The 13,003-nt window shown below is 45.6% G+C and overlaps 2 non-coding genes across 2 annotated transcripts; one reads left to right on the top strand and one right to left on the bottom strand.

Annotated features, from left to right (window-relative positions):
- Positions 1-182: 182 nt before the first annotated feature.
- TRNAT-UGU (transfer RNA threonine (anticodon UGU)) lies at positions 183-254 on the bottom strand. Its single transcript has one exon. It is a non-coding gene; the product is annotated as a tRNA-Thr (tRNA).
- A 1,084-nt stretch (positions 255-1,338) lies between these two features.
- TRNAI-UAU (transfer RNA isoleucine (anticodon UAU)) lies at positions 1,339-1,433 on the top strand. The gene is made up of 2 exons: positions 1,339-1,376; positions 1,398-1,433. It is a non-coding gene; the product is annotated as a tRNA-Ile (tRNA).
- The last annotated feature ends 11,570 nt before the right edge of the window (positions 1,434-13,003 follow it).

Genomic DNA, 13,003 nt, shown 5'->3' with positions numbered 1-13,003 from the left:
TCTGGCGTTCGTCAGGGGATCGGAAGGGGTGAGGCAATAATTTATAATTCAATGATCTTCATGATATTTTCTTGATAATATGAAAGCAGGAAAGGGAAGCTTGGCAATAAGCAATCCTAAAGCAAGGTGTGACTCCAGGGAAGAATGACTTGAAAACAACATACAGAAAGACTCATGTAAAAAGGCCCTGATGAGGCTTGAACTCATGACCCCTGGTTTACAAGACCAGTGCTCTGCCACTGAGCTACAAGGCCAGTCTGCACGCAGGATGTAAATTGCAACATGTATTCTTACTGAGGTATGAATATATCTATGATTTTGAGACTCTGTACGGAAACGTAGTTGCATATGAATGTCCACGTGCGCGCACACATTGAAGACCATGCTTAAGGCACTTTTCTTGGAAGTATGAAAAACTACATTTTCATATGAGAAAATAAGAGTTTTCACATTCAAGACCATACCGATAGCTCTAGTTAGTATGTCTGCAATCAGTGACATATAGAGAACCCACTTATTAGAAGTGATCTGTCTCTGTGGGGCAGACATATGTTAACAGTCATTCATTTGAGACGGCCTAAACTTTAGGAGTAAGAGCTGCTTTCTTATCAATCTATTTATCCAAACTGGTTAATAAGCCAGGAGTGAGTGAAAGGCAATCCTCTGGAAACTCCATGAAAGATCTAATTTCTATTACGCACAAAATACTTCACTTTATTTGACATATTTGTTAAAATGGAACAGTCAGATGATCCCATCTAGCGGATCCTGGCTCTGTCTTGAAAGAGAGTGTAATTATACTACAAGAAATGCTGGCCATCAAAAGAGACTCTGATGGCTTTCCGACGAAGGTAGGATTCGAACCCACGCGTGCAGAGCACAATGGATTAGCAGTCCATCGCCTTAACCACTCAGCCACCTCGTCTGCCCTACAGCCCCATCTGAAACCTTGCTTCACAAAAGGTACTGAAGTGTCAATATACTGTACCTAAAAAAGAAAAAAAACAGCTGAGGCAAGATCTCACATTCCACGTCTTCCCCCAATTAGGGACCTACATTTCATTTTTGGGAAATTCTTACTATGTGCTAATTACAAATATTCATAAGATTCCCCTAGACTTTGTCAGAACTGTCAAGATATAATTCTATGGGGTTTTGAATAGACAGAGCATATGTTATAGGACAATTATAGAATCTATTCCGTTTGGACTGTATTTTTAATAGTCATGATAACATGCTAGCATGTGAGTCGATCTTGCACAGTGAATGATGGAGCAGTGTCTGTCATCTACTTGGTCAGCTGTAGATGGCTCACCTGGGGAGATGTGAAAAGAGAGAGCTCCAGTGGCGCAATCGGTTAGCGCGCGGTACTTATACAGCAGTACTTGCACTGAGCCATGCCGAGGTTGTGAGTTCGAGCCTCACCTGGAGCAGCCGTGTTGTTTTTCATAAACCATTTCACAAAAAGTAAAGTTTAAACTCAGAGTATGGACGGCCCTTGCTAGAGAGTCTTTACTTCTTATAGGATCTACGTGTCCTACTCCTCTGGGTGCCAAATATTACATATCCTACGCGATGCTCAGTTTAAACATTCCATGATGTGCCATCTTGCATTTCATGCAAACACCACATCAGTGCATTTAAAAATACATTTGTAGAATAATAAATATGATGAAAACAGTGTTCTCACATGATAACCATAAACTGAAGAGCTGCAAAAAATGCTGTATCAGCTACTTACAATAAAAGGTGACTCGAAAAAACTAGCAAAAGAAGAGCATCATCATATTAAAGGTTCTATTCACCATCTTGAGTTGCACCATAGCAGCTTATGGTGCTTTTCTGCTCAGAGTGTGCCTCCAATCCCACATTCATTTTTAATTTATTTGCAATTTAAAAAACAACAATTACTGCTCGAAGTTCACTTTTCAAAACCATTCAACCTATTAAATGTATTTCTCTAACCTATGAATGTGGTCCATGTTCACTTTTCCTCATCTTCATCTCGATACTCCTTTCCCAGAAACCAGGTTCACTTCTTCATTAAACCCACCCATCCAAGGTCACCAAATCTTTGAAGCACAAGTCTGCCTATTCTCCCTTTCTCTCTATGTACAAGATACCTTGTATCATTTGAATGGACAGCAGGAGAGAAGGATATTTATGGTGAGTGGGGGTGGGGTTTTGAGGAGTAACCTCATTTGCCTAAGAGCCGGGGTATCTGGGAAAAAAAGTATTTTATGGGGGAAGAATTTCACATCTCCTTGGTAAAATTTGTAGGGCCTTATAACATCCTTTCTGTGGATTCAGATTCAGTCGGAACAGAGGTCCTAGTCCTCGCTCTGCCTTTCAAAGGAACTGTAAATATGCATGGCTGTACTGCTTGATTTTCCTGGCCTTCTTGTGTTGTAGAGCGATCAATATGACTTCAGTCTCTTTCCATCCAAGTCTAAGGACTAGAGTAGTGAATAGGGCCTATCTATTAGACACTTTGACACAATCCCGTGCTCCTACCCATAGATCAGGGCCTACATACATAGCCTAGGGGATAGATTTGTTAGCATCGAGGATAATTTGCCCTATAGTGAGGGTATTTCATGGAGTCGTGCTGAATTCAGGCCTGGTAGGCCTCAGACAGGAGAGACTCCATCTTTCTTTCTGCTCCGGCAGCTTGGGACATTTCTAGAGGGAGGGCGATGTTTTAGTTATGAGGTGTTATTCGCTCGGAGAGAACCGGTTCAGGCCGGCCCTTATCGAAGGAGTGTATTTTTTCCCCTGCCGAAGACACTACATCAGGCCGGCCGGGTGGGAATGTGTCCTTGGCACGGGGAGGTACAGGAATTTGGTGGGCGGCAGGTTTCGAGCTGGAAATTTCCATGAGAGAATGCACCTCTATATTAGTGAAAGTCTGAGTTAGATATGGGCACTTGCTTCCAGACCATAGGCGGCATCTGGCCGTTAGCAGAAAAAGCTACTACTTATTCCAGGGAAGACAGATGAGGAACTTGAATCTAAAGAGGAGAGAGTAGCCGATGAGGAAGAGGTTCCAGTGACTCGGAGAGGGAGAAGGGAGTAGATCCGCGACTGCGGAGGTGTGACTTCCAGGCGAAGCCGAGGCACAGAGGGAGAAGGGAACCTAGATGACCATTGAGCACAGGCTACATACAATTCAGGTGATGTCGACCCCTTTTTCTTTGAAGTGTATAACTTAACCTTTCACTTTCCTTGCAGGTTATATATATATATGATGTATTCTGCGAATGTGCATGTGGCATTTAAATAAAGTATTTAGCTTGTCGTGAGTTAGCATGTGTTGTGTATTTTTGTATAGGAGGATAGCCTATTCTTTTAGTCAGAGTTAACTCAACATGAACAGAGGTTAATCCTGGTCAGGTAAGTGGTAACTGGATGAGGGGGAAACGAGCCCCTCGAACTAGAGAACAGGTTGTGCTCAACTAATAGTCTTTGTGTGATCTGATATATAGTAATCCCGATTCCCCTGTCATGTACTACGGTAATAATAGGATGAGCTCGTGCTAAGGCTGCCGTCTGGTAGGAGATTCTGGGTCTGACTGAGGCCGCGAGACTATGTGTGTTGCTGCCGTCTGGGTAGGAGATTCTGGGTCTGACTGAGGCCGCGAGACTGTGTGTGTTGCTGCCGTCTGGGTAGGAGATTCTGGGTCTGACTGAGGCCGCGAGACTATGTGTGTTGCTGCCGGCTGGGTAGGAGATTCTGGGTCTGACTGAGGCCGCGAGACTGTGTGTGTTGCTGCCGTCTGGGTAGGAGATTCTGGGTCTGACTGAGGCCGCGAGACTGTGTGTGTTGCTGCCGTCTGGGTAGGAGATTCTGGGTCTGACTGAGGCCGCGAGACTATGTGTGTTGCTGCCGGCTGGGTAGGAGATTCTGGGTCTGACTGAGGCCGCGAGACTGTGTGTGTTACTGCCGTCTGGGTAGGAGATTCTGGGTCTGACTGAGGCCGCGAGACTATGTGTGTTGCTGCCGTCTGGGTAGGAGATTCTGGGTCTGCCTGAGGCCGCGAGACTGTGTGTGTTGCTGCCGGCTGGGTAGGAGATTCTGGGTCTGACTGAGGCCGCGAGACTGTGTGTGTTGCTGCCGTCTGGGTAGGAGATTCTGGGTCTGCTGAAGGCCGCGAGACTGTGGTTGGGCTGTGAGGTCTTGATATATATATATATATATATATAATAGGAATTCCCTGTCCTTAGGTGGTACATATATATGTGGTCATTTAGGTGTAAAAAGGCCCTAGGGAGGGGGTAACGTTCTGGTTTGGGTCAGAAGGGCTCTGTAGAGCGGGTTCCATCCGATCTGAAAACCCAAGCAGAACATTTGGCGTCACAAACTGTTTACGAAACCTGTGTGCGTTGTCATTGTCTTGTGTTTGCTTTCAGCGTGTGCGTGGTTTTCTTTTTTATATATTTGCGTGTATAGTTTTTTCTCTCTTCCTTTTTTTTTCTCTTTCTCTGCGTTTCTTTTTCTTTCTTTTTCGCGATGTTTTCTAAGAAATCTAAATCTACTCTTAAATTGTCCGTTGATATTCCCGGATGGGATTCAACGCCTTATGGAGCCTTAGCCCGTGAGTGGGCTGACTCTACTGGTCTGAGTGAAAATTGGAACTCTTCTTTGGAGTCAGCGGAACCGGCTGACGTGATTACTTGTTTGCAGACGGCACCTGTATTGAAGGGTGAGGAGGTTCCCGCTTTGGGGCGCAGAGGTTGGGTTATTCTGTCTGCGTATCGGATTCTGCATGAGAGATTGTTGAAATTGCAGATCTCTCTTAAGGATGTGGAGGCACACTTTGTTGAGATTCAGAATTCTAATACTTTATTGCGGTGTCAAAATAAGTTGCTTTCTGACAAACTTGACACTTACCAAACGGTTGCCGAAAGGGCGGCTGTGCGGATTGCTCGTTATAAGTACAAGAACAGGCGTGGTCGAGTTTCGACGCGTAAGGTGCGTCTGGTCGTGGCGAAAGCTGGACTAGATTGGAACCCTGATGAATGGGATGGTAATATCTGGGACTCGACTACGTCTTGTTCCTCGGGTGAGGAGTCTGTCAAGCACGAGTCTTCTCGTTCCCATCATGAATGTAAGTCTGCTTCTCGCACCTCTGATGGTGCACCCCGTGATTACGCTCGCTCTTCGGGCGGCATCGATGCTTCTTACACTGATTGTCCCTCTACTAGTACTGCTCGAGCTCCTTGTGATGCTCGTCCCGTGGTCTCTGCGCATCCGGTTTTTCGTCGGAAGTTGCAGCAGTCTCCCAATGCTCCGCAGGGTGTTTCTTTAGACTGTTTAGAAGATTTTACCCAACAAGAAATTAGTGACATTTTGCTGCGCTTTCGGCAGCGGACTGGTGAGGCTTTGCTCACATGGATGGTGCGCCTTTATGAACTAGGCGCTGCTGGTATTATGTTGGATACTGGCGATTGTTTGAAATTTTGTTCTTTGAGTTTGGATTCTACTGTGCAAGATCATTTTCGTAACTATAATGGTGGTGGTCAAATTTCTTTGCTCCAATTGGCGACTGAGGGTTGTAATTTGAAGTATCCTACTGAATCTGACTGGCCTGTCAATGACAAGCCATGGTATACCTTGCGTGATGCTGCGCAACGTCTTAAGGAAGAAGTGATGAAAACGGCTATTTTTCTGGGCACTGCTGACAGGTTGCTTGATGGGATGTTGACTTCTTCTGTGCGAAATCGTATCATTCGCTCTTCTCCTGTTGCCTACAAGCAGGTCATGATGACTTTGCTGATTAACCAGACTGGTAATGTACTATCTACAGTGTTGGAATCGGTACGCCAACTCGGTGAGTTGGGTGAGTGGTTTAAACCTGAACGTCAGTCCCGGCCTGACACTCGTACTCCTGGTGAATATAAATTTACTAGACGTGATATCTTTACTGGTCTTTTGGCTGATGGTGTGCGTCGGGAGGACATTGATGGTGAGACTACTGCTCGTTTGTGGGAGATGTTTCGCAAACGGGGCTTGGATCGGAAGGAGGGTGCCCGGCGTGTTCGAACGACTGCGTGTGATCGTGGTTGTTCTGATGGTAGCAGTGATGATGATCGCCGTGGGCGCTCTGATCGTCGTGATGATCGGCGTCCTGTACGTGATCTGTCTCCCCGTCGAGAGCGGGACAGGGAGAGAGAGGGGGAAAAGGAAAGGGGGAGAAATGATCATGCTTATAGCAGACGTAGAGATGATAGGGATCAATCCCCTGAGTTGAGAAGGAGAGAGGATCGACACAGTTTGGCCGATCGAAACCCGCAGTACAATGCAGAGGACAGGAATCCATTTCGTAATAGAGATGGATATGAACAGGAGGTATCGATACCTAAGAAACGTGAGAGTCTTTATCCTGATTTGTCCTGGTACACAGAATGCAGTAAGAATGACTAGGAAATAGGTCAAGCTCCGGTACACAGATGGGCTCACAGAGATAATAGACCCTATGTAGATATTGATATTTATTGGAGACATCGTAATATCCAAAGGGCCCGAGCATTAGTTGATACAGGAGCGGAGGCCACTCTTATTCATGGAAAATCAAAGAAATTTACAGGGCAGCCTTTTACTATTACCGGATTAGGAGGAAAAGAAACCCCTGCAGTTCAAACTTTGCTTGAAATGAGAATAGGTAGAATCCCTAGAAAGGAATATTCTGTATTAGTGGTGCCACTCTTAGAATTCATAATTGGAATTGATATTTTGAAGGGAATGACGTTGCATCTTGATGATGGGTGTTACCAATTTGGAACGACGCATTATATCTCGTCCAGACCTATACGGGTTGGTCGTTTAAGGATGCCCCCTATACAAGTTCCCCAGGCGACCAAAGTGGTTTGTCAGAAGCAGTATCGCATTCCGGGTGGTCATGAAGAGATTAGTACCACCATTCAGGAGTTGGTTGATGCAGGCGTTATAACTCCAGTTACTTCTGCTTGGAATAATCCTGTTTGGCCGGTGCGTAAGAGTGATAATTCTTGGCGCATGACTGTTGATTATCGAGAATTGAACAAACACACGCCCTCTTTGACTGTTGCAGTACCGGATGTTATCACCCTGATTGAAAGAATCCAAACACATCCAGGTACATGGTATGCGTCCATCGATATTGCTAATGCTTTCTTTTCTATTCCAATTGCCCCTGAGTGTCAGGAACAGTTCAGTTTTACGTGGAACGGGCGTCAGATGACGTTCAGAAGTCTTCCTCAGGGCTATGTGCATAGTCCTACGATTTGTCACCGGCTGGTGGCAGAACATTTGGCTGAAGTACCAGTTCATCCCAAAATTCAGATATGTCATTATATTGATGATGTTTTGATCCAAGGCGAAACACAAGAGGATGTTCAGACACAATTAGATAGAGTCATTGAGTGTCTGCGTGGGAAAGGTTGGGAGATCAATCCGGATAAATTACAAGGTCCGTCTCAAGCTGTAACATTTTTAGGTATTAATTGGCACGAGGGACACCGCGAGGTGATCCCTCAAGTTAAACAGAAGATTCTTGATTTTTCGGTTCCGATTAATAGGAAGGAAGCCCAGAGCTTCATTGGCTTATTTGGTTTTTGGCGCCAGCATATTCCTCATTTGAGTCAAATATTGGCCCCTTTGTACCGAATTACACGTAAAAAGAATGCATTTGAATGGGGTAAGCAACAGCAAGATGCATTTAGTCTGGCGAAAGAGGCAATTCAACATGCTATGGATCTATGGCCTGTACGTGATGGTGATGTGGATTTGAATGTGTCTGTGCAAGGCCCTTATGCAAATTGGAGTCTATGGCAGAAACAAGGCAGGAGTAAGGTACCGTTAGGGTTTTGGACCAAAAAGCTACCTGATGCTGGTGAGCGTTATACACCCTTTGAGAAACAGCTACTTGCTTGTTATTGGGCTTTGGTGGATACCGAGCAATTGACTTTGGGACATGACATATTTTTGCGTCCTGAAATTCCTATTATGCAGTGGGTTTTGAGTTCACCAAAAACTCATCGAATTGGGCATGCTCAGGAGGCGAGTGTGATTAAATGGAAATGGTACATACAAGACAGGGCACGTGTGGGTCCGAAAGGAGTTGCGTTTTTACATGAGCAAGTGGCGCAAGCACCATCGACTGAGACTGAGAGTGAGTGTTCCGTACCTTTAGAACAGGAGTCCCCTGTCAAGTGGGGTAGACCTTTTGATGATTTGTCCGCTGAGGACAGAAACCATGTTTGGTTTACAGATGGGTCGGCGAAGTTTATTGGAACGACACGGCACTGGAAGGCGGTGTCTTATAATCCGATCACACAGAAACTGTTGAGCACAACTGGTGAAGGGAAGAGTAGCCAATTTGCCGAGCTTTACGCTGTTTACCAAGTTTTGAAACAAGAGTTACCCGGTACATGCCACATTTTCACCGATTCCTGGTCCACTGCCAATGGACTGGCTGTTTGGTTGCCGACCTGGCATTCCCATAATTGGAGGTTACACTCCAAAGAATTGTGGGGAAAAGAGTTATGGCAAGAGATTTGGGAGATGCTCCCACAGAGTACTGTTACCATCTTCCATGTGGATGCTCACACCCCAATAGACTCCCTTGACAAATTTTTTCATAACATTGCAGATGAAAAATCTAAAATTGCTGAGGCAGTGGTGGACAGACAAGATCCTGATATTGCGGGATTGGCGAAATGGGCACACCAGAAGGCAGGACACTTTGGAGAGAAGGCCACTAGCAGGTGGGCTGCTGATAGAGGAATTTATATTCCCCTGGATCTAATCAAAAATGTTATCTTACATTGTCCCGTCTGTCAACATATCAGACAGCGTAAGGTACCCCAAATTGTTAGAGGCCATTTACATCGCGGGAAACTGCCCGCTCAAATTTGGCAGATTGATTACATCGGGCCCCTTCCCATGAGTAGAAATTGTCAATATGTTTGCACAATTGTCGATACATATAGTGGCTTGCTGGTAGCTCTTCCATGTAAGCAAGCCACCCAACTGAATACCATAAAAACATTAGAATTGATTATGATGTATTATGGTGTGCCATTCCAAATTCAATCTGATAATGCATCCCATTTTCGTGGAAGATTGGTACAGGAATTCTGTGTGGAAAATAATATTGAATGGATATTTCACATACCCTATTACCCGCAGGCCTCAGGCCTGGTGGAGAGATTGAATGGCCTGCTAAAGGATCAGTTACGAAAGTTAACAGATGACAAGTATAAAAATTGGCGAGACTTTTTACCCCAAGCACTATTGATCCTGAATAATCGTCCTTTTTTAAATGCTGAATCTCCGCTTATGCGTTTGTTTCCCCCAAATGTTGAGACTATGCCTAATGTAATCAATGAAACTGTGATGTATTGGGAAATTACTCCCGGAGCTCTGGCTCCATGCAGAGCGACCCCAGGGTCGGCAGGTTTAGACTTGCATGCTATGGATGACACCGTTCTGGAAAGTAAAAATCGGGTCATCATTGCTACCGGTGTTGGTATTCATATACCACCGGGGAATTTTGGATTGATCGCCCCTAGATCGGGGCTGGCTGTAAAAGGCATCCAGGTGCTTGGAGGAGTTATCGACAGCGACTATCAGGGAGAGATTAAGGTACTTCTGCTAAATAGCAGTGAGATTGACTTGCTGATACATCGTACTGACCGAGTGGCTCAATTACTCATTATGCCTGTTTTCAGTGGTGAAATAATGAAAGGCACTGCCCCAACTTTGCTAACTGTACGTGGCCAGAAAGGCTTTGGCTCTACGGATAACCCTGGGGCCAAGGTTTGGGTGCAATCGCCTAAGAATCCCCCTGAACAAGCAGAGGTTATTGCCACCGGTCAGGATAATACCATTTTGGTTATGAGGCCAGGGAAAGATAGCTGGGAAGCTGTCCCAGCTGATAAATGTTATTTACGAGAATGATTAATGCCTGTATTTGGTTCTTTTTCAGATCATTCTTTGGATTGTTGCTGCAGGATGTGCCGGCATTGGACTCCCTTCGGACTACTTCGGCGAGAGAGAAGGGATCCCATCAACCCGGGATGAACTGGGAACCCGAGTGTTGCGTTCCTTCAATGCGTGGGATTCATCATCGAACTTTTGGACCTCACTGGCCAAAAGAGTAACTGATGCCCCTCACTTCTGTTTGACACCGATGAGATCTGTGCACGATATTCTTGCGACCTGCCTAGTTGCTGTCCCCGCCTCGCTGGAGACTTTAATCAGTATCTTTAACATTTCGAAGGCTCGTCCGAATATTATCCTGGGTGATTTTGCTACCCATGTATATTGTCCTTTGTGTACTGAACTGCCGAATGAGCAACTCCCCATCCAGTCCCAAATAATTACGTATAATATTACACAAGGTGACCTATGCTTCTTTCTTACATGTAATCCTAATGCAATTTCTGAATGCCTACGCCTCAAGTTAAGGGGCGCCACTTCCTTTACACCTCACGAACGAACTTTGTGTTTCCAGAGGACACCGACGACATGTGTCTCAGTCCAGAACAATATGACTTGCAATAGTTTGGTAGTTACTCCCAGTCACTATCGTGCGATGTTGCTACCTGCCGGATGGCTTTTCTCATGTGGTAATACTTCCTGGCCATATGTCCCTGCAAACATTTCCGGAGGCCCGTGTGCCATCACTAGACTGAGTTTACTCATGTTTTCCTCCCATCCAAATGCCAACTCTCGTGTGCTTCGAGATACAGTGATGTTACAGGAGGATTGTGACTCATCTTTGCATTTATATTCCAAGTCTGAATACCTTAGCCTAGCTGTTTCAATTATTGGTGTTCCTGCTTTGGCGGTTTACAATGCCAAATCCATTGGGAAAATGGCTTGCTGGATGGTTAAATCTATTAATCATACTTCTACAGTCTTGTCTGACTTGCTATTAGACGCCCAGGGTGAACGTAGGGCCATTTTGCAAAATAGAGCAGCCATTGATTATCTTTTGCTTAAACATGGACATGGTTGCTCAGATTTTGAAGGCCTCTGCTGTTTTAACTTATCTGATCATACACAATCCATTCGTGCACACATAGATAAATTGCATGACTTAACCGATGAAGTTAGAAAACACATTGATCAGGGCTGGTTTGACTGGCTCTTTACTTGGTTACCGGACATGCATATGCTACGCTACATATTAGGTGGCATTTTGATTGCTATTGCTGTTTTGATTTCTATCTGTTGTTTTATTCAGTGTATCCCTTCACTGCTTCAATTCTGCACATCTGGTACTAGACATAGATCGGTTAGTTTTGTTTCATATTATTCTTCCACCGATGTTAGTTCTGTTTAATGTATGTATAATAGACTGAAGTCAAGGGTGAAATGTACTGCTTGATTTTCCTGGCCTTCTTGTGTTGTAGAGCGATCAATATGACTTCAGTCTCTTTCCATCCAAGTCTAAGGACTAGAGTAGTGAATAGGGCCTATCTATTAGACACTTTGACACAATCCCGTGCTCCTACCCATAGATCAGGGCCTACATACATAGCCTAGGGGATAGATTTGTTAGCATCGAGGATAATTTGCCCTATAGTGAGGGTATTTCATGGAGTCGTGCTGAATTCAGGCCTGGTAGGCCTCAGACAGGAGAGACTCCATCTTTCTTTCTGCTCCGGCAGCTTGGGACATTTCTAGAGGGAGGGCGATGTTTTAGTTATGAGGTGTTATTCGCTCGGAGAGAACCGGTTCAGGCCGGCCCTTATCGAAGGAGTGTATTTTTTCCCCTGCCGAAGACACTACATCAGGCCGGCCGGCTGGGAACGTGTCCTTGGCACGGGGAGGTACAGGAATTTGGTGGGCGGCAGGTTTCGAGCTGGAAATTTCCATGAGAGAATGCACCTCTATATTAGTGAAAGTCTGAGTTAGATATGGGCACTTGCTTCTAGACCATAGGCGGCATCTGGCCGTTAGCAGAAAAAGCTACTACTTATTCCAGGGAAGACAGATGACGAACTTGAATCTAAAGAGGAGAGAGTAGCCGATGAGGAAGAGGTTCCAGTGACTCGGAGAGGGAGAAGGGAGTAGATCCGCGACTGCGGAGGTGTGACTTCCAGGCGAAGCCTAGGCACAGAGGGAGAAGGGAACCTAGATGACCATTGAGCACAGGCTACATACAATTCAGGTGATGTCGACCCCTTTTTCTTTGAAGTGTATAACTTAACCTTTCACTTTCCTTGCAGGTTATATATATATATGATGTATTCTGCGAATGTGCATGTGGCATTTAAATAAAGTATTTAGCTTGTCGTGAGTTAGCATGTGTTGTGTATTTTTGTATAGGAGGATAGCCTATTCTTTTAGTCAGAGTTAACTCAACATGAACAGAGGTTAATCCTGGTCAGGTAAGTGGTAACTAGATGAGGGGGAAACGAGCCCCTCGAACTAGAGAACAGGTTGTGCTCAACTAATAGTCTTTGTGTGATCTGATATATAGTAATCCCGATTCCCCTGTCATGTACTACGGTAATAATAGGATGAGCTCGTGCTAAGGCTGCCGTCTGGTAGGAGATTCTGGGTCTGACTGAGGCCGCGAGACTATGTGTGTTGCTGCCGTCTGGGTAGGAGATTCTGGGTCTGACTGAGGCCGCGAGACTGTGTGTGTTGCTGCCGTCTGGGTAGGAGATTCTGGGTCTGACTGAGGCCGCGAGACTATGTGTGTTGCTGCCGGCTGGGTAGGAGATTCTGGGTCTGACTGAGGCCGCGAGACTGTGTGTGTTGCTGCCGTCTGGGTAGGAGATTCTGGGTCTGACTGAGGCCGCGAGACTGTGTGTGTTGCTGCCATCTGGGTAGGAGATTCTGGGTCTGACTGAGGCCGCGAGACTATGTGTGTTGCTGCCGGCTGGGTAGGAGATTCTGGGTCTGACTGAGGCCGCGAGACTGTGTGTGTTACTGCCGTCTGGGTAGGAGATTCTGGGTCTGACTGAGGCCGCGAGACTATGTGTGTTGCTGCCGTCTGGGTAGGAG

This window comes from Triturus cristatus, chromosome 12, assembly GCF_964204655.1.
Source record: "Triturus cristatus chromosome 12, aTriCri1.1, whole genome shotgun sequence".
Lineage (NCBI taxonomy): Eukaryota > Metazoa > Chordata > Amphibia > Caudata > Salamandridae > Triturus > Triturus cristatus.
The sequence above is the reverse complement of the archived record's forward strand: the minus strand, read 5'-3'. Positions and strand labels throughout refer to the sequence as shown.